We start from the raw sequence: 27006 nt of genomic DNA on the forward strand, positions 1-27006 counted from the left end.
ATTAAGATTAATATCGTTACGACTATCCTCGCGACTATTAACGCTTTTAGGGATAATAGGAGATAGCGCTAACGGCGTGACCTTAGCCTACCTATCCTTCTCCTTTCCCTTAAAGGACTTAATATCCTTTACCTTAATAGTTATAACCCCTATAATACTTTTAACTACCTATATAAACCGGTTAAACCGGTATAGGCCTTTTACCCCTATAAAGGTAATTATTACGCTAGGAATAGGCGTAACGACGGTAAAAGGCGCCGCGATAGGTATAGGTCTACCTACTATAATATAGGAGTCCCTATAGGGGGCGGAGGCGGTAATATATACTAATAAGCGAGGCTTACCGGCTCCTAAGTCGACGGGTATTAAGATAGGCTTATCCTCCTATAAAGTGCTAGAAGCCTTTTTCGAAACCCTAGACGCCTTTTAGAAGGTCGAATAAGCCGCTATAAGCGCCTTTATCGCCTTAGGACTATAAAAGGGGTTATCACTAACCACCTTCGCCGCCTCTAGGAGTGCTATTAACGGACTAGCTATCCTAGGCGGAGGAGGAAGGCACTTATAACCGCCCTTTAAGTAGTTATAGTATTTAGGATCGGCTATCCTCGCTCCGGGTCCTAACTAATCGCGGTAGCGCCGCCTATTCTAGCTGTTAGTAACTACTTTTACGTAAACGTAGTAAAAGACTGCACGGGTTGCTCTAAGAGGATATTTTATTCCGCGAGCGCGCTTCGCGGGGCTCTTAACTACCATAGAAGCTTTGCCCGCGGAACGCTTACCCTTAGCCTTAATAGCTCGGGCTAGCTAAGCTCGGCGGTCTATAGCTAAGGCAGGAGTAGTAATCTCCTTACTAGCCGGGGCGGGAGTAGGTGCCTCCTTGCCGGTATTATTATTATTATTATTATTATTATTATTAGCCCCCTATATTATATATATAAGTTAGTAAACGTTACGCGAGGTTTATAAAAAGAATAAAAAGACATACCTTAGGGGCCGGAGATAATTCTAAAAACTTAAATATCTTCTAAAAAAGAGATAAAAGGTTAGCGCGATAATACGATATATAAAGGAGTCGTAAGCGACGGAAAACATACTACGGATAATAATAGATATTATTAAAAAAAAAAAGAAAAATAGATCCACGCAGGTAACGGTAAAGTTAGTATTATTAATATAAGTAAGTTACTCGGTTAGGGAAGGTACGCTATAGGTGTTATGGGTACGATTATGTACGTACGATTACGTGATTGGATTTGTATTATAAATACGTGGCCTCCGAACCCCTCTTTAGGAGGAGGCCAGAGTTTAATTTTCACCTTGTTGACACCCCCCCACAGGGGTGATTTCTGTGTCCCTTTGCCCTGTGATACTCTTCTTTCACTACGCGCGCGACACCTCCTGACAATAGGGGCTCCTTATATAAAAGGGACGACCCTATAACCCGCCTATAAATAATAATAATATCCTTATACGGAATATTAATTAATTGTATAACTATAAAGGCTCGCCTTAGGCGCTCTTTAACGAATAAAGAGGTTATTTAAGGTAAAAAAGCTGCTAGAAGTCGTTATTTAATTAATAAAGAGGCGTTATTTAGTTAAATAATAACGTTTTACGAACCCACACCGAATATTAACGGCTCACTAAGGGGGGAGGGGGGTAATATTACGGGTTAACCCCGTAAAGATAATCCAGTAAAGCACCGGATCTTCCGACTAATTATATTATATTCCTAGCGGGTCGCCGCGATATTATATTTAGGTCGTAAGCGCCTATAGAGTTTTCCCCTTTTCCTTCTTTTCTACTTAGCTTTAGATAATTCAATTATTAAGCCTTACTCTATAAATAACTTATAACTAGCCGCTTATAATCTATACGAGCTATAAAGATTAGGAGCTATAGCGACGCCTCTACGAAGTCAGGGCCCGTAGAAACGGAGTCTAGGACTTCCGACGCTCTAATAACCCTATCCCTCGCCTAAGTCCCCCCCCCCCCCCCCCCGACTAACCGCTTACCCTACCCTCCCTATTATATAACTTAAGGAAGCTACCTAAATTATTAAGACTAATAGTTTTAATTTACTAGCTATTCTAGTAGGAATTCGGAATACTATTCCTTAAACTGCCTCTCTTATTCGTTAGCAATAATATTATTTGGCTAAATAAGCTGTATTCTATAAGCCTACGCCCTCTTAATTGCCTCGATACTAATAAATCGAGTATTAGGATCTAGCACTACCTTTAGCCGTTTATACGGCTATAGGCGCTTTATTTAATAGCTTAACTAAGTAATCCGAGTCTTTTTTATAGCTAACTAGTACTTTTTAATATTAATAGCCCTTACTACCTGCTAGAGTAGTCGCCTAGACCGGCGCGGGGTTATAGCCCTAAGTCTTATATATCCTAATAGCGTGGATATTAACGCCTATAAGTCCCTAAGCTCCCTTAAGCTCCGAGGAGCTACCTACTATATATCTAATAGATTTATCCGCTTCGTGGGGGTCGTTAGGATTATAACGGGATTCCTATCCACTACTTAATATTACGGGTTAACCCCATAGTGATAATCCGGTAGAGCACCGGATCTTCCGACTAATCATACCGCGTGTCTAGTAGGTCGCCGCGATATTATATTTAGGTCGTAAATATCTATAGAGATTTCTCCTTTTCCTCTTTTTCTCCTTAGCTTTAGATAATTTAATTATTCGGCCTTACTCTATAAATAACTTATAACTAGCCGCTTATATATCTAAAGCTTAGCGAAACCCACACGCTACGCCTATAGAGATAGATTACTAGTTCGATCCACCTCCCGGCGCTCCGTCACGCCTAGCGGGCGAGTCGCCTAAGGCTACGGAGTAAAGGAGGGAGATTATTAACCCTTTATAGACTTAGGTCGCTACCTTAACCACCCAGATCTAAGAATAACAGAACGCTATTAATTAACTATTATAAGCGATATAAAACTAATAACGCATAGCTACGCCGCGCCTAACTACCCTATTAAAGGAGGTTATATAAGGCTCCTAAACGCCTACCCCGATATATATATCCGACCCGACGCCCGCTACGAACCCATAAACTAAAGCACTCCCACTATAATAAAAGTTTAACGGAAAACGCTTAGAGTACACGAGCTAGTTATCCGAAATACATAAGAAGCTCCTATTAGATTAATACCTCTTCTAGAGCCCTCGCGAGGAATAGTACTTTATTAACGCCTATCTAAATAAAGCCCCTCGCCGCGTTATCGCCTCCTTCTAGGCGGCGGGCGGAACCGATAGTTATTATAACCCCGAAAACTTCCTTAATTACCTTAATCGTATATATAAGGACATAAATAAATAACCTTACGCGGCTAACACCCTATAAACGTTACGATAATATAAAGACTAAGTATTCGGTAGTTTTATACCCGGCTTTAAACGATATCTAGCTATCGCGGGCGGAGGTTAGTAGGATAACACGGCGAAGATTATATTCCTAGAAGGAGCTCTTAGTAGTCGCCTCTATACCGCTCTTATTACTAAGAAACTCCCGAATAATTACTATACTTAGGTAGTAGAGGTATAGAGTATTACTTAGAGACTCGAAGCTCTCGCTATAAGGCCACGTTTTAGTTAAATACCCTATAATAATAATAATAATAATAATAATAATCACGCCCGTGATCACGATAACGATATAAAGATAGGAGGGGTTAATCGAGTATAGACCGAGAGGAAAAAGATAAGAGAGTGCTATAACTACGGAAAGAAAGGACACCTTACTAGGAAATGCCGCTTAAAGAAGAAGGACGCTAAAGATTAAAAGGAGAGCCGCGTAGCTAAAGTCTTAGCTACCTTAGACGATAAGATAACCTATATAGGAGTTATAGATAACGATAAAGACTCGGAAAAAGAATAGCTTTAATATAAAAACAGGTACTAGAGCCTACTATAAAGGAATAAAGGGATTAGAAAGAGTTTATATTATAGTCGTGAAGTAATCACTTAGCTCTTATATAAGCGCGGATAAATAAGAAGTTAATTACCGTTCTTATAGATACTAGGTATAACTATTACGCTATCTATAAGCGAATATCTTATAATATCCCTCCGCCTCCTATTAGTCGATAAGACTAAAAGACCCCTCTTAGGGTTCTCCGATACTATAGGGCCCACTAAGAGTTCCGGTATCGCCGTATATAATCTCGAGATCGGTGGATATATATAACGATTATTCGCCTATATAATACTAGGATTAAATCACGATATATTACTAGGAAAACCTTAGATAGAATATAACGATATCACCTATTACGTAAAGAGGCGTCGCCTCTACCACGGAGTGGCTCAGATTAATATCCGACTCTAGGGCAAAGAAAAGCCCGATAATATTAAAGCTATTCGCGGAGCTTAAGTAGTAACCGGGTCGGTGTTTACCGGTATTATATAACGGTTATAAAGGAAGTAACGGTTTTAAAAAAAGGAGCTAGCGCTCTATATAGTTAGTATTAAAGATATCGATAAGGCCCTCCGAGGTAAGTCCTTAGTTAATCCCTAGAAGTATATCCCGGAGGAGATCCTATAATAATTTCCTAACTTATTCTCCGATTCGTAAACGAACCGCTTTCCCCCTTATCGACTAGGGGTAAACTATAAAATAAACCTTATATAAGGGCCTAACGGTAAGGAGCCAGAACTACCCTAGGGCCCTCTTTATAATATATCCAGAGAAGAACTACTGGTCCTACGGGAGACCCTTACCGACCTAATCGATAAGGGGTTTATATAAGCTAGTAGTTTAGCCGCTAGAGCTCCTATTCTATTTATAAGGAAGCCGGGGGGTGGGCTACGATTCTGCTATAATTACCGCGCTTTAAATACGATTATATAAAGAGACCGCTACCCTCTCCTATTAATTATAGAGACACTCCGAAACCTAAAATAAGCTAAGTGGTTCACGAAACTCCATATAGTTCCTATATTCTATAAGATCCGAATAGCCGCCGGCTATAAAGCGAAGATAGTATTCCGAACCCGATTCGGCTTATTCGAATAGTTAGTATACCCCTTCGGACTTAGCGGCGCCCCCGTATCCTTTTAACGATATATTAATAAGACGCTATAGCGTTACTTTAATGATTTTATTACCGCCTATATTAATAATATCCTGATTTACTTAAGTAAATCCCTACGCGACCACGAGAAGAAGGTTAATATAGTACTATAGTCGCTAAGCGACGCAGGGTTAACACTTAACCCGGTAAAGTGCGAGTTTAGTATAAAGACTATAAAGTACTTAGGGTTTATAGTCACCGCCGGTTAAGGTGTTTCGTGTAACCCCGATAAGCTTAAGGCGATCCGAGAGTAGGAAGCCCTGACCTTAGTAAAGGGAGTCTGAAGCTTCTTAGGCTATATAAACTATTACCGTATATTCGTAGAGAACTTCGCCAATATTATAGCCGCCCTAATAAGACTAATAAAGAAGGATCGAGTATTCTCCTAGGGTCCTAACGAATAAACGGACTTCGAAGAAGTTAAGAAGAGGTTCTAGGAAGAACCGATCCTACGGTAATAGGTCTTAAGTAATAAGACCTTTATAGAAACCGACTACTCGGGATTCGTATTAGGAGGTGTATTAGTTTAAGAAGACGAATAGGGATGTTATTATATAGTCGCCTATTACTTAAGGCGACTTACGGGAGCCGAGTATAACTACCTTATCTATAATAAGGAGATATTAGCGATTATAAGCTACGTGACGTATTAAAGAGCAGAGCTCCTAAGTTATAGTCGCTTTATAATCCTATCCGATTATAAGGCCCTAGAATACTTTATAACGAAAAAGATACTTAATAAAAGATAAAGACGATAGGCCGGCGAGCTAGCCTAGTTCGACTTTATGCTAGAATACTATAAGGGTGCCGATAACTATACTACCGATACTCTCTCGCGAAGGGAATAAAATAAACTAAAAGACTTCTTTAATAAATAGGAATAGGTATAATATATATAGTCAATTCTAGAGACCTTAATCCCCCCTAAGATCCGCCTCCTTCGCGAATACCTACGGGTATTTAAAGTCGATAACGAATTATAATAGCTATAGGACGCCACGGCAGAAAAGGATAATTAGTATCGCTAAGCTATATAAGCCGTATCTAAGGGCGATCCATAATTTCCTTCTTTATTAGGTCTCTAAGCTTATATTACCGAATATAAGACTACCTCTTAAGGACTATTAATATCCCGAGATGGCTTATAGGTGCCGGGAGCTTAAGAAGGGAGTATATTACGAATATAAGTAATCTAATCTATACACGACTCTACAATTAAAGCCTATCCAGGATAAGATAATATAATTACCCTTATAGCGAGACGCTTCTTTTAGCCGGGAATAAACCGAGATATACGGAGGTTTATACGTAACTACGACGTTTATAACTACAGCTATATATAGAGGAATACTTAATAAGGGCTCTTAAAACCGCTCCCGATTCCTATATAAATAAGGAGCGACCTATTAATAGACTTTATAACGGATCTGCCTCCCGCTAAAAAGAAGAAGTGCAGGTACTTTTAGGTTATAACTAATCGACTTATAAAGGCTAGTATTCTCGAAGCGATAGACTCTATAAAAGCGGAAGCGTGCGCCGAACGGTTCCTAAACTATTATTTTTATTTCTATAGTATACCTTATTTAATTATAAGCGATAAAGGTTCTAACTAGATAAGTCGCTTTTAGCGATATTTCTATAAATTAGCTAGAATTAAATAACGATTAAGTATAGGTTATTACCTCTAGACCGATAAAGCCACCGAATAAGCGAATTAAGAAGTATAGACGTACCTCTAAGCCTTTATTTACTACGCCTAAGATAATTAGGATAAGTTACTGCCCGCCGCCTAACTAGCGTTAAATAACCGGGAGAGCTCTACTACTAAGATAAGTCCGTTCTTCTTAGAACACGGATACTATATCGACCCGATCTAGATTTATAAAGAACTAAATAGCGATACTCGGGAGTTTATAGCCTATAACCTACTCCGCCGCCTCTAAGAAGCCACGGAGTTCGCCTAAGCCTTAATAGCAGCTATATAGCGATAATAGGAAGAGTTAGTAAATAAGTATTATATCCTTACCGAACGGCTTTGTAAAGGCGACCTTATATAGCTCTTACTCGCTAACTATTCTACTCCACGATTATCGCGTAAATTAAGTTAGCTATACTAAAAGTATAGGGTTACTAAGGTTATTAACCCGTACGTTATAGAACTAGACGTACCTTCGAATATATACCCGAGGTTTTATATAAACCTCCTACGATATATAAGCAAAGACCCGCTCCTTAGTTAAATCTTATATAACCCCTAACCCGGACCGATTCGTGACGGTCTAAAGGAAGATAAATAAATAGTAAAGGAAATCCTATATACTAGGAATAGGAAGGTAGGTAAAGGCGTGGTAAGAGAGGCGTTAGTAAAGTAGGAAGGATACGCCTAGATATCTTAGGAACTAACGGAGTCTCTATAAGAATTAACCGCCCTAGACCGTTATAAAGAGAAGTATAGCCTAATTAAAGTTATTATTATTATTATTATTCTCTTACTCCGCTATCCTAACTAGTCTAGGAGCCTGGCTTAGGCTATACGGTCCTTTTTAGATGGTTATAGGGGGGAAAAACCCGTTCGGGTAGAAAAACCCCTGTACTCTCCTCGCTGGGATCGGTGCCGTAACGGGGCCTTAACGGCCCCGGTGGTGGCTTAATACGTATCTGAATTATACCTTTAGTTTAGTGGCTGACGGGAAGGTAGCAGGCTAGGGGTTTTAAGTTAGCCTAGGGACGCGGCACCCTATATAGGGGGCTAAAAGAGGTCCGCGGCGGCTCCGCGCTCTAGGAATCCTCCCTATATCGGGGTGGCCGGTTTATTTATACCTTCCTTTTAGGCGGGGGATTTAGTAGGGGCTCCTGCCTTTATTATATATACCTGCCGAATTCGGTAGCTTCCTATAGTTATAGTTAGGTTAATAGAAAATTTTAAGGGCCTCCGCCCTTTTTTTTGTTTTCCCTCCTTTAACCCTCTTATCGCGATCTCATAGGTTTCCTATTAAGCCGCCTGCCCCCCTTCTCCTACCTCTATTCCCGGCTCCGTGCCGTAGTTACTAACAAAGCGTTTAATAAACCGTGGATAAGCCGGGTCGCTATTTTCCGCTTTTTTATAGTAGCGTTAATTTATAAGTGGCAGCACGGTAACGCGGGTAAGGAGTTAGCGGTTTTAGGGCGGGCTAATAGGATAGGCTATAATTAGTTAAAATAATAATTAAAATAATTAATAGCCCGAAGTCTTTAATATAAGTTTAAGGGGGTGCCGCGAGGGGGCGTATTAGTTCTAAGCTCGGTGTTAATAGCTTCCTAGATACCGCCTAAGAAGAAACAGCCTAAGAAAAAGGGTAATTCCCGCTATTATAACGCTAGAGCCGCGCGGGTGCTACTATAGGTTTTCCTAGAGGTGCCCTTAGGGTGCCGGAGTAATACCGCTAAGTGGCCGTCTCTAACTTTAAGTAGATGCCTTAGATACACTAAACGCCTCGGGGGCGAAAAACCCAAAGACATAGAAGTATATACTAATACTACTAGAAAGGGCGTAGCTTACTATTAGTATACTAATAGTCGGCGGACTTATAAGGATATAAGTTAGTCTCGTGGTAGTATCTTAGTGGTGCTAGGGCGGTAATAACGGGTTCTAATATCTAGAATAGGTTCTAGCTATAGCTTTAAAGCACTAATAGCGCGTCCTTAAGCGTTATTAAGAGTATATAACGGCTATTAGTAAGGGCGGTAATAAAGTGGTTATAATTTAAGGCCCTAGGGGTACTAAGGCTATGCCACGCTAACCTAGAATAGGCTCGGGGTCGACTCACGGCGGCGGTAGTATCCTTTAAGCGCGCCGCTAGGCGTACTCGCCCCGCCGGCCGCCGCCGCGGTAACGATACTACGCTAACTAGCCTAAAGCGTTAATTAAATCGGTTAGAGAGAATAATCGCTATTCTATTAAAGGTGGCCGTATATATCCCTATAGTCCCTTTACGGTAAAGTAAAGCTAATATAGCGGGATAGGGTTATAAATATAACGTTAATAGCGATAGTGTTACTAAGAGTAAGAGTAAAAAGGAGGGTGCCGGAAATAGGGCTAAGTAAAGAGTAAAGGCCGCTAAGGTATATCCCTTCGGTGCCGCCGGGGCCCTGGTATATAGGGCCCCTAGGTAAATACAAAAGTCTAGGTTAGGTGCTATCTCTATTTCGTATCCTCTATACCGGGCCGGTCCCGCTACGGGGTCTCTAAGGTATAGTTCGTTATAATTTTTAGAGCGAGATAAAAGTTATTTAAACGGCTAAGGCGTAGGAATTATTTCGCGATTGCTTTTACCTCTTTAGGGTGGTTTAGGGCGTTAAAAAGGTCTCCCTTAGTTAAGATCGGCCTCCTTATAGCACTATAAAGGTCCCGTCGCGATTCTAGAGTAATACTACGGTATTATAGGATAATATATTTAGTTATCTCCGCCCCCTTATCGCTATAAGGGCACCGGGCCGTAGCGAAGCCGGGGACCCTCGCTTTAAAAAGGAAGGCTCTAAGGCCTAGTTTCTCGGAGCGGATCTAGGTAAGGACGGAGCTTTACAGCTTTAGGAGGCCTTTATATCTCTAAAGGTCTCTTTTATATAGGTTTCGATCTAGTACCGCTACGGTATAGGTCGGGTTCCGCGTAAATCCTAAGTCCCGCTACCTTTTCTTCTACTCCTCTTAGAGGGCGGTATCCGGGTTAGAATTATTTACCTAGTCCTAGGCGGTAAAGGATTAAGCGGGCTAGGCGAGTGCTTACTAAGCGATATAGCTACGCCTTAGTGCCGCTAGTGCTCTTATAGCGGCTTAGGCGCCGGCCAGGATAAGTCCCTTAGTTCCGGTATTTTAGTAATTAAGAGCTCTTTTAGCTATAAGGCGGGTAAGATATAGGTTAAGGGGGGGGATAAACGTCTTTTTTTCTAGGATCCGGATCGGTATAGCCCTATAGGCTCCCGTAATAGTCCTAAGGCACTTATTCTCGGCTAAGCTTAGAGCCGTAATAAGGCCGCGGCGGGGTTTATTAGTGATTCTATAGAAGGTAGGGGTATAATAGGAGATAGCTAGGCGGATTACGGCGGTATAAAGGTATCGGGTATTAGCGAAGCTATAGCCTTAGGCTACCGCGGCGAGCCGGGTTAGGGCGTAGTTTTATATCGCTAGTTTACTCTGGATCTCCTTCTTATATTATAAGAAGTTTAGTTTCCGGTCTAGCTATACGTTAAGGAACCTGGCCTTCGCTAAGGGCGGTACCGAAACGGTGCTAAGGTAAAGGGGTAACGGGGATAGGGAGTAGGATTTTATAAAGGGTATAAAGACGTATTTTAAGGGCTTAAATTAAAGGCCGCTTACCTAAGACTAAGCTTCGTATATCCGCTAGGCGGAGGCGAGTCGGTACCGTGTTTAGGCCTCCGTGCGGCTAAAGGCGATAATATTTATATTATTAGTAAAGCCGATAATAATAGTTCTCACGGCGTGTTCGAGTTCTTCGTATAGAGTAGAAATATATAAGATAAAAAGGATTAAGGAGACCGGAGACCCTTACGGTACGCCGGTATATAGGGGCCGCGGGGTTACCGTCTAGCTATTAAAAAGGAGGTGGACTATCCGGTCTTAGAGGAAGCTATTAGTTAGCTAGACGGCCTAGTCTAGGAAACCCTTACGTTTAAGGGACTTAAGAAGTCTAGCGTGGGGGACGGTATTAAAGGCCCCGCGTATATCTAGCTAGAGTATCGCGGGGGTGCTGCCTAGGGCCTAGGCGGCCTTAACGGCTTTTATCGTATACTAGATAGCCGTCTTTATACTACGCCCGGGTCTATTCCCTATCTAGCCGTCGGGGAGTAGCCGGTATTCCTCCGCTATAGCCGTAAAGCGGTCCGCTATAATACCTTTAAATAACTTTCCGATTATATTAAGGAGGGAGATCGGTCGCTAGCCTCTAGCTATCTTATAGTCGCCCTATAAGCGGCCTTCCTTTCGGATAATTATAATAGTGGCGGTACGGTAATAGCGCGGGAAGTAACTTATAGCTAAGCAGGCTAAGAGGATTATAGCTAGGATCTAATATAAGACCGGGCTATAGGCCTTTAGGAGGCCTATAGGGAAGTAGTCTAGGCCGGGGGCGGCCTATAGTTTAGTCTAGCGGAGGCGGCCCCGGATATCCGTTATAGTAACGGTCCGGTCTATATCCTACTTAGAGGGGTATACCCGGCCTAAGGGCCTAGGGTCCGAGTCCCCGGGGGGGGGGAAAAACTTAGCGTATAGGATATCTGCCTTTTTATTATAAGATATCGTAGGATCGCTTTAGTTATGGCGTAGCGGGGGTATAGTAGGGGGCCTGGGCGGTTAGTATCCCTTAGTTCGGGCCTATCTTTAAAGCCTCTAGAAAAGCCTATTATTCGCTTAGGTCGAGTAGAGGAGGTGGTGCTAGTGCTACCTTTTCGCCGCTATTATAGCTTTATTATAGCGGAGCTCGGCTTACCTATACTCCTCTTACCTATTCCGTGATTTCCTTATTATATATCGCCTATATATTCTACGGGCTTCTTAGGTTAGGGATATTAGTTTATCGGTCCACTATAGGTAAGGTGAGCGGCTAGGGGGGCCGGGTCGGTATCGCGGGGCTATCTAGTCGGTAATAATAGTAAGGTTATATATTAGCTAGTTAAGGGCCCTATTAATATTAGAGGGCGTTATTAGGGGGCCTAGTCGTAAAAGGATCCCGGGGGCTATTTAATAGGTAAGGGAGGGTATAAATTCTTTTTATACCTAGTAAGGGCGGTCGGGGGGCTATGGCGGGGCCGTGTCGGTAAAGCGGTCTATACTAAGGTGGATAGTCGTGGTTTAGGAGAGGTGGTCCGATCCGATAACCTTATTATCTATACCGTTATAGCGGTAGCGGAGCCCCTAGGACGCCTAGATAAGGTTAATAGTGCTTAGTCGCCGGCCTAGCCTATACTAGGTGGTTATCCCGGGGGGGGGTAACTAGGTCGAGGTTTTAGCGGGTGGTTAGCTTAAGAAGGGTACTAGACTTAGGATAGAATCTAGGGTAGCTAGCCTAAAGGGGATAATAAAGGTTAAAGTCTCCGAGGAGGATATAGTAGCCCCGGGGTAGGGCCCCTATAAAATCTATAGTTAGGGGGGTATGCTATAGGGTAAAGGCGGATTAGTAGTTCTTAGAGTAGATTAACTAGATCGTGATAGCTTAGTTACCTACGCCGAAGGTAACCGTATAGGAGTCCTAGTAGGCTCGCTATATCTATATACTAGGGGGGTATTATTTATAGATATAAAGCAGGGCTTTACCGCCTCCCTAGATTAGGAAGTACGGAGCCCTACTTAGGGCTTTAGGTCCCTTTATAAAAGGGTTAAGCCCTAGCTCTTAGATAGCTATTATATCGTACTTAGTATAGGCTTATAGCGGAAGCTCCGCTTAGGCCTATTTAGCCCCTATATTCTATATTAGGATATAGAGTTTTATTATTTAAAGGGGGGGGGGTTTAAGGTCGACCCGGCTAGTATAGCCTCCTAGGTATCTTATATTAGGGTCGGGTCGGTCCTATAGGGGATAAGGAAGGGCTTTAGGGGTTTAGAGGCTAGGGGGTATTCGCGGGGTCTTTTTAGCGGGCGGCCGGGGCCGTAGCGGATAGGGGCGGCCTATAATAGGGTAGGGGAGGGGGAGGGTAAGGGATAGCGGGGGCGGGATCGCTAATACGCCGCCTTAGTCTACCTTGAGATATCGAATTCCTTTACCCGGTATTTATATACTTCCCGGGCTCTCGCGGCTTCTTATTTTCTAACTTAATAGGCGTTGTTAAAGGCTTTATAGTTCCTATTATAAGCGGTATACCTCCGGGTAGCTTTCGGGGCCAACGCTAAGCAGTTTTTAAAGCTATCCTAATAAATAGACTCGGGTTTAGTATAATAGCGGCACCGCTTCTCTGCCTTTAGGCACTAAGCGGCCCTATACCCGAATTATAGGCAGGTATAGCACTATAAAAGGTTTATATCCGGGTTATAAGGCTTATATAGGAAGCTGCTACCTTTAAAAAGGAGACTATTCTATATAAGGCTTTCCGCGCCTTCTGGTATAGTAGTCTTAATAAGCAGTATCGCTACCTTACCGGTACCGTGTTAGGGGAGCCGGGTCCTTATTTAGTGTATTTTTATATCGGGATTAGAGGTGCGTAGGGATTATAGGAGCTTATTTTCGGTTAGAGGGCCTAGGATCGAGTAAGGGATGGTTTTTACTAGGACTAGGTAGGTTTAGGTAGCTAGCTTAGCTCCGGCGCTAAAGGCTTATTCGACTTAATAGTTAGCGAAGGTAGACTACTACTATACCCCTCCGGTAAAGGTTAGGTATATATCGCCGCTAGGTAACCTTTAAGCCGCCGCGGCGTTATCACGGCTAGTGGCTATATTTATAGCTTAGATAATCTCTTTAGGTGTATAGGCTAGGAGTGCCTAGTCTAGCTAGTCTTTATATTTAATAATTAGTTCTTTATAGTATTAGGCTAGAATTACTTTAGGGGGGGCCGGGTCCTATAAGGGCGCTATAATAGGTAGCGATACGGCTATTATAGCCTAGGTTAGCTTTATTCCTTTTCGGAGTTCTTTTTTAATTATACTCCGAATAGTAGCGTAGAGGTATATAATTAGGGCCGTTACGGTGCTCTGGCTATTAAGGCAGCGTAGCTTAATAAGCTCCTTTACTAGCTCTATAACCTAATTAATCGTGTTCCTGTTAGCTAGTAGACTTTAGATTAACGTCTTAACTTATTGGATTTTTATTCTAGGGGCCCGCGGAGCCCCTATATCGGTCTCGGTTCGGTTATTTACGGTATTACCCTGGTTTAGGCGATAGGAGTCGAGTAGTGGTCGTTATCGGTGGGGGCGGTTTATAGAATTTTTAGGTAGTAAGCCGGTCGCCACTACCCCTTCTATCGTATCTGCCCCCGCGTCCGCACTACGGCTTCTACTCGGTGCTATCACGGCGTAAAGGAGGGAGTTAGGTTCCTTCTCTAGTTAGTTTTGTTGTTTTTACTTGGGTTGCGTGTCGGGTAGCTTGAATCCTATCCGTGTGTTTTGTTGCTAATTAAAGTTAATAACGGACTATGCGAATGTTACGAAAAGAAGAAGGGTTATAGGAAAGGCGGTAAGGATTAAATAAAGGTTAGAATAATAATAAAACTATTTATATTAATTAAATCGGGGCGGATAAGCCCCGCCCCTAGCTACCGAGTTTAGGCGTTAAGATTAACGTTATTATAAATATCCTCGCGACTATTAACGCTTTCCGCGATAATAAGACATAATATAAACGCCGCGACCTTAGCTTACCTATTTATCTTCTTTCCCTTAAAGGACTCGACGTCCTTTACCTTAACTATAACCCCTATAACGTTCTTAACCACCTATAGGAACCGGCTAAGCCGGTATAAGCCTTCTACCCCTATAAAGGTAATCGTTATACTAGGAATAGGCGTAATAATAAGAGGAGGCGCCGCGATAGGTATAGGTCTACCTGCTATAATATAGGAGTCCCTATAAGGGGGGGAGGCGGTGGCTTATACTAATAAGCGAGGCTTACCGGTACCCGAGTCGATAGGCGTTAAGATAGGCTTATCCTCCTACGAAAGACTAAAGGTCTCTTTCGAAACCCCGGACGCCTTTTAAAAGGCCGAATAAGCCGCTATACGCGCCTTTATCGCCTTAAGGCTATAGAAGGGGTTATTATTAACTACCTTCGCCGCCTTTAAGAGTATTACTAATAGACTAGTTATCCTAAGCGGAGGAGGAACACACCTATAACCGCCCTTTAAGTAGTTATAGCACTTAGGATTAGGTATCCTTATTCCGGGTCCTGATTAATCGTGGTAGCGCCGCCTATCCTGGCTATTAGTAATTACCTTTATATAAGCGAAGTAAAAGACCGACTAGGTCCCTTTAAGAGGATATTTTATTCCACGAGCGCGCTTCGCGGGCCTCTTAACTACTATAGAAGCTTTGCCCGCGGAACGCTTACCCTTAGCCTTAGCGGCTCGGGCTAGCTAGGCGCGGCGGTCTATAGCCGAGGCAGGAGTAGTGATCTCCTTACTAGCCGGGGCGGGAGTAGGTGCCTCCTTGCCGGTATTATTATTATTATTATTATTAGCCCCCTATATTATATATATAAGTTAGTAAACGTCGCGTAAGACTTATAAGAAGAATAAGGAAATATACCTTAGGGGCCGGAGATAATCCTAAAAACTTAAATATCTTCTAAAAAGAGAGATAATAGGTTAGAATAATAAAACGGCGTGCGAAAGGGTGGTAGGCGATAGAAAACGTACTGCTAATAGTAAAGGATATTATTAAAGAAGAGAAGAAAAAACAGAATAACGGAGGTAACGGTAAAGTTAGTATTATTAATAAGCGAGTTATATAGTTAGGGAAGGTACGTATATCGGTTCCTTATATAGAAGGAATAATCCTATAACCCGTCTACGAATAATAATAATATCCTTATATAATATATTAATTAACCTTATAACTATAAAGAAAGCCCGCCTCGAGAGCCCTTTAACGAATAAAAGGGTTATTTAGGGTAAAGGAGCTACTAAAGGTCGTTATTTAATCGATACAGAGACGTTATTTAATTAAATAATAACGCTTTACTAATACACCGAAAATTAACGGCTTACCGAGGGGAGGAGGGAGGTAATATTACGGGTTAACTCCGTGGAGATAATCCAGTAAAGCGCCGGATCTTCCGACTAATCACACCGCGCGTCTAGTAGGTCGCCGCTATATTATATTTAGGTCGTAAGTGCCTATAGAGATTTCTCCTTTTCCTCCTTTTCTCCTTAGCTTTAGATAATTCAATTATTCGGCCTTACTCTATAAACAACTTATAACCAGCCGCTCACACTTAAGAACTTAATAGGACCTGCCTTCAACTAATAGGCTATAGCCCTATAGCTTTCTATCCTGCCTTAATATTCTAAGCCGTTAACGCGTTAATCCCTGCCTTCCGATAGCACTCTAGAAAAGCCCGTTTACTAATAGGCGACGAGTCTCCTAGATCAGCCATGTTCTTTAGATATTTCCGATATAAGGACTTTAGAGGACTAAAGACCGATATATTAGGAGGTTAAGTAATATAGCTAGAATAGGCCAGTAGAAATAAGGCTATGATATTCCTATTAAAGTATTACTATATAAAGTTAGTTAAGATATAACTCCCGTGCTTATCCACGATTAGAAGGCGTGGAGAATCGGCTTAAGCCGCTACCCTCTTTATAGTAGGATTAAAGATATTCACGAGCTAGTCTAGGCCTATATCGTTTATAGTCTAGCCGTTTTCGGTAGTAGCAAAGCGCTAGTTATCGTATCCGTCTATATCTTAAGGAAACTACTACTATTAGATTGATTTTCCTTTAAAAATAATAAGCGGCGGTAAGGATATTCCTGTTATAGAGATATACTCGATAATTATAGTCTAGATCTTCGTTTCGGCTACTTTAAAATAGATCGACTTCCTCTTAGACTCTCTAATAAAAAGGCCGTTAATACTAAGCCCCTCCTATATCCTAGTCTTATCTATATTAAACCGAAGGTGTAGGGGGATATCGCGGAGGGCCGGAGCCTCGACTAGGTAGAAGAATCCCTGGATAATCTTAGTTATCGTGTATTCGACGCGGTTCCTTATAATTACCTTACCTCGGAGTGTCTTTATAGTGGGATTACGGGTAAGAAAGCCCTGTATCTATCGTTTTCCAAGGGGAACGTTATCGCTGTTTAGACGTAGGAGACGCGAGGCGAATTCGTAGATCTAGGCGTGAGTTAAGGCTATCCTATCGGACCCCTGCCTGATAATCTAATTAGCTAAAAGAGTCTTTTATTCGGTGGAAAGCCTTTATAGGGGTATAATAGCCTTCCGGGGTGTTACGCTGCCGTTTATACGGCCTCGAAGAGTAAAGAAGGGTATACCTTAATATCGGTAAGCTTATCGTAGGCTTTTACCCGCTAGAATATCGTTATACGCGTCTTAAAGGTCTTATTCCGTGTATTTTAGTATACTGAATACGAATATCTAATTAAAAAAGGGGATTTATAATGTTATGGTAGGAAAAACGCAGTTAGATTATAGCGTTATGTGGGTGGAAAGGTTTAGAAAAAGGTAATCGGGAGGGTGGGGTGAGCGGTTGGTCGGGGGGGGACTTATAACGAGTTAGCCGTCCCGAATTTACCTCCTATGTCTTTATTACTAATATAAACAGGCACTCTATTAATATCTGCGGGCTAACTGCTATACTTAAGGCTGCCTATACCGAAGACTACCGCCGATATAAAGAGGATCGTAAGGAGTATAAGACCTACTAGAAAGGCATTAACGCTATACTTAAGTGGGTTATAGAGTCTATCGTAGTAAAGAGACGGAAGGCCTTAATAAAGAGTATAACGCCGGAAAAGATCTTTATAATAGTATAAGCCGACGCCGCGCCTTATATCGCGACCCGGATAAAGGACTCCTAAAAGAACTATGATCTATATAAGAGTAAGCCGCCTAATAACCTAAACAAGGTAGCCGGCTAGCTAGACGAGTAGCAGGACCTGCTTTAAAACTATTATAATATCGGCATATATAATAAGCCTTAAGAGATCTGGCTTAACGATTTCTTTTAACGCTCTATCTTCCTAGTCCGTAAATAGACTAGTAAGATAGAATACTATTAGCCTGGAAGAGCAGTAAGTATAGGGGCGTTAATAACTAGATTAATCATTATAACGGTTTAATTATAATAGATACTTAGCTTATAAAAGATTAATTAATCGCGGCGCCTTATATAATTATTTAGTGGCTCCTAATCCTACTAATAACCGTTCTAAAGTATTTTGTTATTAAATGTTAGTACTATACCCAGAAAATAAATATATCTATATACGGTATAGTACGATATACGAAACCTCCTATAAGTCAGGCACTTCCGGAGTCCCCTAGGAACTTCCTGAGTCCCCTAGGGACTTCCTAAGTCCTCCAGGGTCCTCCCGAGTCCCCCAGGGACTTCCTAAGTGCTGTAGGGTCTTCCTAAGTCCGCCGGGACCCTAGGTGGACCCATGGACCTTCAGGTAGGCCCACGGACCTTTAGGTAGACCTATAGACCTTTAGGTGGACCCACGGACCTTTAGGACCTTCGGGGGAATCCACGGACCTCCTAAGCTCTCTAGGAGCCCACGGACCCTCGCCTATACTTCTAGGGTCCGAATAGACCCTCGCCTATACTTCTGGGTTCCGGATACTAAATCAGTAGCTTGAATAAACCGTAGGAAAGGGTTATATATACTAGGCTGCCCGCCTCCCTCCTCCTTTCCTTTCTCTCTCTCTGTATCTTACTTCTGGAGTCTTCACAGTCTTCCACAATTCAAACTGCCTCTTTTCCTCTAGATCTTCCTCTTCCGTTCCATCTCTTCGTGACCGTTATAAATTAAATACTAGGTTATAGATAAAGTCTTTATAGTAGGCTATTATAATAAGATAATCGCAGGCCTATCGGTATATGGTCGGACCGATAGCCGCGCACGGACCACCAATCCGAACCTGTCTTATACGGGCGTTAAGGGATATAGTTTAATCCCTTAAGTTAAAGTCTTGGTTTAAAGTCAGCGCTGAGTTAACGAATATACTGCGATTGCTTTATAATCCTAAGCTATTAAGCCTTTTCTATAATATCCTATCCTTAACTAAAGTCCACGGACTTTCCTTTAATAATAGTTCTTTAACTTCTCTACCTTTAAGGTAGTTAGGCCGAAGATACCACTAAGAAGGACTCGCGGAATAAGCGTCACCCCGGTGGGAGCTAGTAAAGCGGACGCCGGGCAGGAGGCGCCCGCTATACCTAAACCAATAACGCTAATAGCCGAGCAGGAACTATCAGATAAAAATAAGCAGTTAACGGATACACCGGCTATACTCGGTCTTAAAGATAGTGGTTTATAGGTCGATCGGCGATCCGTTACTAGCCCCTTAATATTAATATAAACGGCGTTAATTACGATATTCTCGTAACACCTCTAATAATAGAGCGAAATTAATCGCGTGATTATAGAGAAGCTTACCGAATAACCGGCGCCCCGGCGTGATTACGAAAAACCGTTAATATATAATTATAAGCTAATTAAAGAGTTATTTATAGTTATAGAAATCGATAATTAGTTAGTAGCGATTAAGGCAGGGGACTAGTTTAGACCCAGTGCCCCGGTGCTATAATAGATCGAATAGGCTTTAATAAACCTTAAATATACCTTCTAGATTTTATAAAGGCACCATGCTAAGAAGATTACTAACCCAAATTAAAACGGCTTTACGGCGTTTATACGGTATAAGTATCTACCCCGGGATATATAGCGGTATTATTACTATAAGGAACTTTATAACCTATAAATAACTAGCGATATAATACTAATAAAACTATTTAAATAATAGGATAACCTATATAGGTTATTAGGCTAGGAGATAAGCGGAAGCGAAGAGTATACCTATAACTATTTTAGTCGGCTACCTTTATATATTAAGGATAAGATATAGGAGGAAAAAACCGAACTAGATAAGGCTATAACGGCAGCTTAAAAGGTATAACTATTCTAGGATACGAGTCCTATTAAGAAGGCGAGTAGTAAGCGATCGGATACCGGTCATAAAAGGACTCTATCGAACTTCTAGCGTTCGGATAGTCGCTTTAGTCGGTGGAGCACTCCGGCGACGGGTTAGCGTATACCCGCCGACGTAAGTAAGACTATAGACTCGTCGAAGGGTGCGCCCCTAACGGGTTAAAAGGCCTCGGGCTTAGGCCTAGAGCCCTTATAAGCGTAGCCTAGCGCGCGCGCCTTTATAGGCGAGTACTATAACTATAGTAAAAAGGGCTATCGTTATAAGGACTGCTATAGTAATAAGGAATAGCGAATAACCGATAATAGGGCAGCGAAGAGTCGCGCCCGTGTTAGTAACGTATACGCTATATATAACGACCATAATAATAATGTTCGGGTTAGAGAACTCTATTTATCGGGAACAAGTCGGTATAGACGGGGTAGCCGAATATATACCCGATAACCGGCCGGCGATCGCTATAAGCAGGGTAATATAGTCGGAATAACTCGAACGCAATAATAATAGGACTAGTAGTAATAAATAAGCGTATAAACCACTCTATAGCTACCCACGAATCCTATAGTAGTTATACTTATATAGGACTAATTTTAATAAATGATAAGTCTTTTTACTATACGAGCGGTAATTATCGCCGACGCGGTAGGCGGAAACAGAAATAGAAGTAACGATAGTTTATAACGGTTACGAAGAGATGGAACGGAAGAGGAAGATCTAGAGGAAAAGAGGCAGTTTACATTATGGAAGACTACGAAGACTGTAGAAGTAAGATATAGAGAGAGAGAGAAAAAGGAAAGGAAGAGGGAGGCGGGTAGCCTGGTATATATAACCCTTTCCTACGGCTTATTTAAGCTACTGATTTAGTATCCAGACCCTCGAAGTTTAGGTAAGGGTCCGTGGGTTTCTCCGAAGGTCCTAAAGGTCCCTGGGTTACTCCGAAGGTCCTAAAGGTCCGTGGGTCCACCTAAAGGTCTATGGGTCCACCTAAAGGTCCGTGGGCCTACCTGGAGGTCCGTGGGCCTACCTAAGGGTCCGTGGGTCTACCTGGGGTCCCGGGGGACTCGGGAAGACCCTAGAGGACTCAGGAAGTCCCTAGGGGACTCGGGAGGACCCTAGAGGACTCAGGAAGTCCCTAGGGGACTCGGGAGGACCCTAGAGGACTCAGGAAGTCCTTAGGGGACTCAGGAGGACTCGGGAAGTCCCTGGGGGACTCGGGAGGTCCCTAGGGGACTTAGGAAGTCTTTAACTTACAGGAGGTTTCGTATATCGTACTATACCGTATATAGATATATTTACTTTCTGGGTATAGTACTAATAGATAGTAATATCGCCTAAGGCAGTAATAGTTAGTAGGGCTTCCGCCGTAAGCTAATAGCAATCGGACTTTTTAGCCCCCCTAAGCATATATAGCTAACTTCTACTCCCTAGTCTATTTTAGGTAATAAACTCCTTTAGTATAATATTAAGCTATTTATTAAAAACGTCAAGGAGTAGGCGACCCACCCCGATATAACAGAAAAGGCTTATATTAACATATACGCGCTATTTATAGGCGAAGCTGCCTTATAATCGGTAACTAGTCTTACGGCTATATAGCATAGCGAGGTACGCTATTCCTTGGACAGATAGTATATAGCCCTTCGTCGCCGCTAGTAAATTAACCCTAAGATTATAGCGGTAAAGATAATAGACTTACGATTTATAGCTAGAGATATTATTAATGGAAAAGCCTTCGCCGAATAAGCAAATTACCTTACTCGGCTATATAAAGCTTTAGGAATTAGCACCCGAACTAATTTAGATATATAGTAAGAGATCAGGAATCGGATTAATCTATCGCTACGAGAAATCTACGTATAACACGATATAAATAGGTATCTAGACGAATTTATCTAATAAATCGAAGATTAGATCGCTAACTAATAACTCTGACTAAGGCAATAACTATAGCATAGTATATTTTGCGTAGACTAACTAGGACCTTTATCGGCATAATAGACCGCACGTAACGCGAACGTTACTATACCCTACGCTAACGTTCCTTTATAGATAGTGCTAGAGAATCGCCTAATCGTATACAAGGTAGATATAGCTCCTGTAGACGATATAAACAAAACAGGCGAATATATACTAGGGACGATAAAGCGCAAACTTTAATAGAGGTCGATTTAATAACGGCGGAAATCGTTTTAGTAATTATAGCGGTTTAAGAAAAGGCCGATTGTAGGGGAATAACTTTAATAACTATAATAGATCCTTCTAGAGTCGTTAAGAAAACAATAATTAAGGTAGCCGCGGCTATAAAGGTTAATAGTTTCGTAGAGGCGGACGCTAGTTCCGCGAGGAGCGTCGCCTATATCAGCGCTATATACGGTAATAAGTAAAAAGTAACGGTAATCGGGCCCACTAAGTAATATATATAGAAGACAATAACCCTGGCAAACGCACCGATAAAGAAGACTTATATAAAACAGGCTATATTCTTATTAATAAAATACTTACCGAGAGCGAGGCGATATATATTTCTAAGATTAACGAAGAGGGCTTAGCTAATAGTAAAATGAATATTTATTATTATTATTTTATAGGCTAAGCCGGCCGATTCTATATAAATAATTAATAAACGTATAAATATAAGTTAAAAGAATAAACCCTAGCACGTTAACGATAGACCTTATAGACTCCCGCCTTAGTATAATCACTAAAGCCGCTAATAGACTAATATAGAAAATATAATGCCTATTTCTCTAATAATATATAACTATTTCGATATGTGTTCTTAAACACCTATATAGAGCCGAAGCTAAAGGGATAAGGACCTTATAAGGCCCTTATTATCCTAGCGGTAACTAAGGTAATCACGCTAAAGGATTCGGAGATACTGTCGGAGTCTATAGAATTTCGTATAAACGACCTAATAGCAGAGTAACTAACAAAGCCAGAGATCTATATAAAAAACTCTATATAAATATAATCTACTAATATATAATACAGATCTAAGACTACCCGTATATATTTAGCAGATAAGGAGATCGAGCCAATAATAGCCGATATTAAGTTATTAAAACTCCCTAAGCCCGATAAACGTAGCTACTACTTCGTATTTAAGCTATATAAGATTATTAATATATAGGCCTTAGTTAAACCCGGATTTAATAGATACACACACTATAAGATAGCGATTAAGTTTATACCTGATAGTAAGACCATAGAGGTTTATATAGACTCCGGATATACCTTAATTCTAGTTAATAAAAGCTAGGTAGCAGATTATAAGAAGTACATCTAATATAGAAAAGCCGTAAAACCGAAGCCGATTAAAGGATTCACGGGAATAATCGAAATATAGGAGGTCACTACTTTCGACTTTTATATAAGCGGCTATATTTAAGATACTTTAGTTATAGGTTACTTTATAATTATAGCCTAGGTGATCGATAAGCTAGAACTAAATATACTACTTAGAGAAACCTTCCTAAAAACCTTTAGCGTCGATATCCTATATTCTTCAGGTACCCTACTGATAGCAGGATATCACGGTATACGAATCCTAATCGTCGGGTATTATAAAAAACCTATAAGCAGATACCGATACCGAGTTATAATAGCATAAACTATTATAGTGCCGCTATATATAGCTATATTTATACTTATACGATATAAAAACTTACTTAAGAAATATAAATGTTATTTTAAACTATACCGAAGACACAATACGATATGATATATCTACGATATAGACACTCCTAACGTAATATATCATCTAAATAATTCAGATAAACTAAAAGTATCATGTAGAAATAAAAGAATAGTCCTATTCATGAACTTATAGAACGATAAGAAAATCGAAAAGGTTAAATAGGTAAACGTTTATACGTTAATAATAGTAGAAAAGCATAAAGGGGTTTAAGGACTCTAAATTAATACCTTATTTACTAAGCGCTACCCCTAAGGATATTAAGAAGATTATAGTAGATAATATAATAAAGAATAGTATATACGATAAACTAAGAGCAGATAGAGAGAAGCATAGCGATATAAAGGCCGAATAGTCGGAAGATATACCCGAGATTATAATAAAGTATAGCATATATATATATATATAATAGACTTACTAAAGGCTCGAGAAATCGTTAAGTTATGAAAATCTTTTAATATATAGCGCGATAAAGGAATTATACCTTTACCCCCTAATAAATAAATACGAGTCGACCTAGTTAACGGCTAGCAGACAATAAACTTATACTTAAGGCCCTTTTAAGTAAGGGGAGAAGATCGCGGCCTACTTAATAATAAATTTCACAGGATATATAAAGTCGGCCGTATAATATAGCAGAAATTCCTTACCCCCTTTACTTTCCTAGTATTTATAGTATAGCGTATAGTATAGAAGCTAAAGAAAGGTACAGTGGTTATAGATCTACGAAAGCTTAACGCGGCTACTCTACCCGATATATATCCGATTCTATTATAGGATAAAATTATCTAGTATCTATAGGGGAAGAAATAGTTTAGCACTTTCGACGCTGGCTTATTTTTCTATTAGCTGCTAGTAAAGGAAGAGTATACAGAGAGGATAATAATCGTGTCTCCTAAAGGATTAGAACGCCCGGAAATGGAACTAATGGGTTTCCGTAACTCGTTACAGTTTATATAACGATTTATAGACTATAGACTATTAAAGTATTGCTATTTTTATAAGGCGTATATTAACGATATTATTATCTTCTTAGATACTTTTAAACAATGTATATAATACCTTAGGACCGTGCTAAAACTATTCGAAAATATCCGGCTAGTACTATCCTCAGCAAAATCCTTTTATATATATAATTCAGTGCGGCTACTCGGGTTTAAGGTAGACAGCCCGGGTCTATACACTATATCCGATTATATTAAGGCTTCACGGTAGATTGAAATACCCGAAAAGATTAGCGACTTAGAGATATACGTCGGTAAAATAGGATTTCTATATCGATTTATCCCGTGGTTCCGGGTTAAGCTTAAGCCTTTATAGCGACGGAAGACAATTATACTTAACGATATAAAAAAGGCCGGATAGATTACCGTATACGCACCTAAGCACTTAAGGAAGATAGGTAGGTAAGTTAACTTATAAACCTATAGCTATCGAGTAGTAGGCTTATTTCGAGATTATATAGAAATAAGTTACCGAAAAGATAAGGTTATATCACAATATGCCATATACAACTACCTTTTTAACCTAGATACTAGTGTAAATAGTCTAGGAGTATTTCTCCTTTATCTAGTGAAGCTATAGGATAATAGTAAGATCCTAGTTAATACTATTTAGCTAATACCTTTCCTTTTAAGAAAGCTAATTGTAATAGAATCGCGATATAAAGCGATAAAGCTAGCGATCTACGCACCTATCTAGGTATATAAAATACTCCGGATACGCCTATAATCCTGCCGCGAGCCTATAATAGTTCTTACTAATCACTAAGTAACTAAGGGAATTATTGGATAAATATCTCTAAAGACGATAGATATTAATAAACTAAACCGCGCCTAATAACGGTATGCACTTTTCTTAGTTAATCTCGCCTAGATACGCTATATTCCGGGATTATAAAATATAGTATCGGATACACTATCTTGAGTACCGATAATAAATAATAAGGACTCTAAAGCACTAATAAAAGCTAAAAAAGCGAAAAGAATGTATAAGAAAAAAACAGGCTTATAATAACGAGTAAGATAATATATAGACCGTGTAGAATAAGGTATTAGCGGTATATATAGCTTTTTTAGACCTAAGACTATTAACCGACGCAGATAAATACTCTTTAATTTATGTAGTGGTAGACTACTCGATACTAGATGATTTAAAAAAGGAGTTTTAATAAGTACATCAGCAGGACCCGAAAATATAAAGCCATAATCGATAACATTAACGCCAGATAAACCGATAAACGAACTTCTAGTAGCAGACTAATAAGACCGCTACTAACCCTACTTAAGAACAGACTCTTATATGCGGTTAGAGAAGCTAATAAACTAAGGTCAGTGGTGCCCCGTAAGCTCATTAAAAAGGTTCTTTGGATAGTATACGACGATAATTATTATTTTAGCGAAAAATAAATAATACACGCCCTGGATAACCTTTCTTATAAGGATCTGAAATTTATATCCGAATTCTGGCACGAGTTATTTAAGGTATTAGGAGTGCTATTAGCGACCTTAATAGCGTAGCATATATAAACTAACGGATTATCCGAAAAAAAAACTAATTTATAGAAATTATTATATAATACTATACCTTTACTAGCGATATACTGTAGCCGGATATTATTCTAATAGTATAGTATACCTTAAATTAAGTATATACCGAAACGCTTAATACCTCTCTAAACGAATTCTTTCTTAGATTCCGTCTATAAGTAGTAGTAACCTTAACGGTTAGTATTGGCGCTTTACAAACCTATAATAGAGAGTAGACCGAGTATATTAGGTAGCTATATTAATAAAAGGCGGAATACTTAGTAACGAGTATTATAACTGATATAAAATAACGACACGATATAATATAACGGCTATATACCTTTAATATAGGCGATTCTATATATCTTCGTCTATACCGAAGATATAAGCTTCCGGGATAAGCCTAGGATTAAAGGAAATAGTTATAATAGCGGTTCGGACCTTTCCGAGTACTTATAGTCATTAATCAGCTTATATATAAGCTGGATTTCCCTCGATTATAGTAAGTCTATAAAGTAGTATCGATCGTATAGCTTTTACTAGCCTTAATAAGAGATCCATTTAGCAGAGAATAAATAAAGCCAGGACCCATAATAATAGATAGAGACGACAGCAAATAAAGGTTATATAAAATTAAGAAGTTTTAAAGGCAGCGAGTAATAAAAATCAGGGAATACCCGTAACCGGAATACCTGGGTAAATAAAGAGGCTAGCCGGCGTAATATAACGAATAGTATCCACGATAGCTATTAATAAAGAATATAAGCGATATAGTTTACGATTTCGAGAGGCAGTACCGGATTACTATAGTGGAACTAACCGGTTAAATAATAAACGATAATAAGGAGGCAGAAAAGAGAATAATAGGTGTTAGTAAATAAAGAAATTAAAGGTATATCGAACTAATACTTCTATACGGCCGGCATAAGATAATAAAGAGTATTACGAGATAAGCGCCGAGGATAATAACTAATAAAGAAACCACCTTTCCTTACTTTCGCTTACCCCTTTTTCCTATTTTCGCTTATCCCCT

This window comes from Sodiomyces alcalophilus (assembly GCF_042370955.1).
Source record: "Sodiomyces alcalophilus JCM 7366 unplaced genomic scaffold ACRALscaffold_5, whole genome shotgun sequence".
NCBI lineage: Eukaryota > Fungi > Ascomycota > Sordariomycetes > Glomerellales > Plectosphaerellaceae > Sodiomyces > Sodiomyces alcalophilus.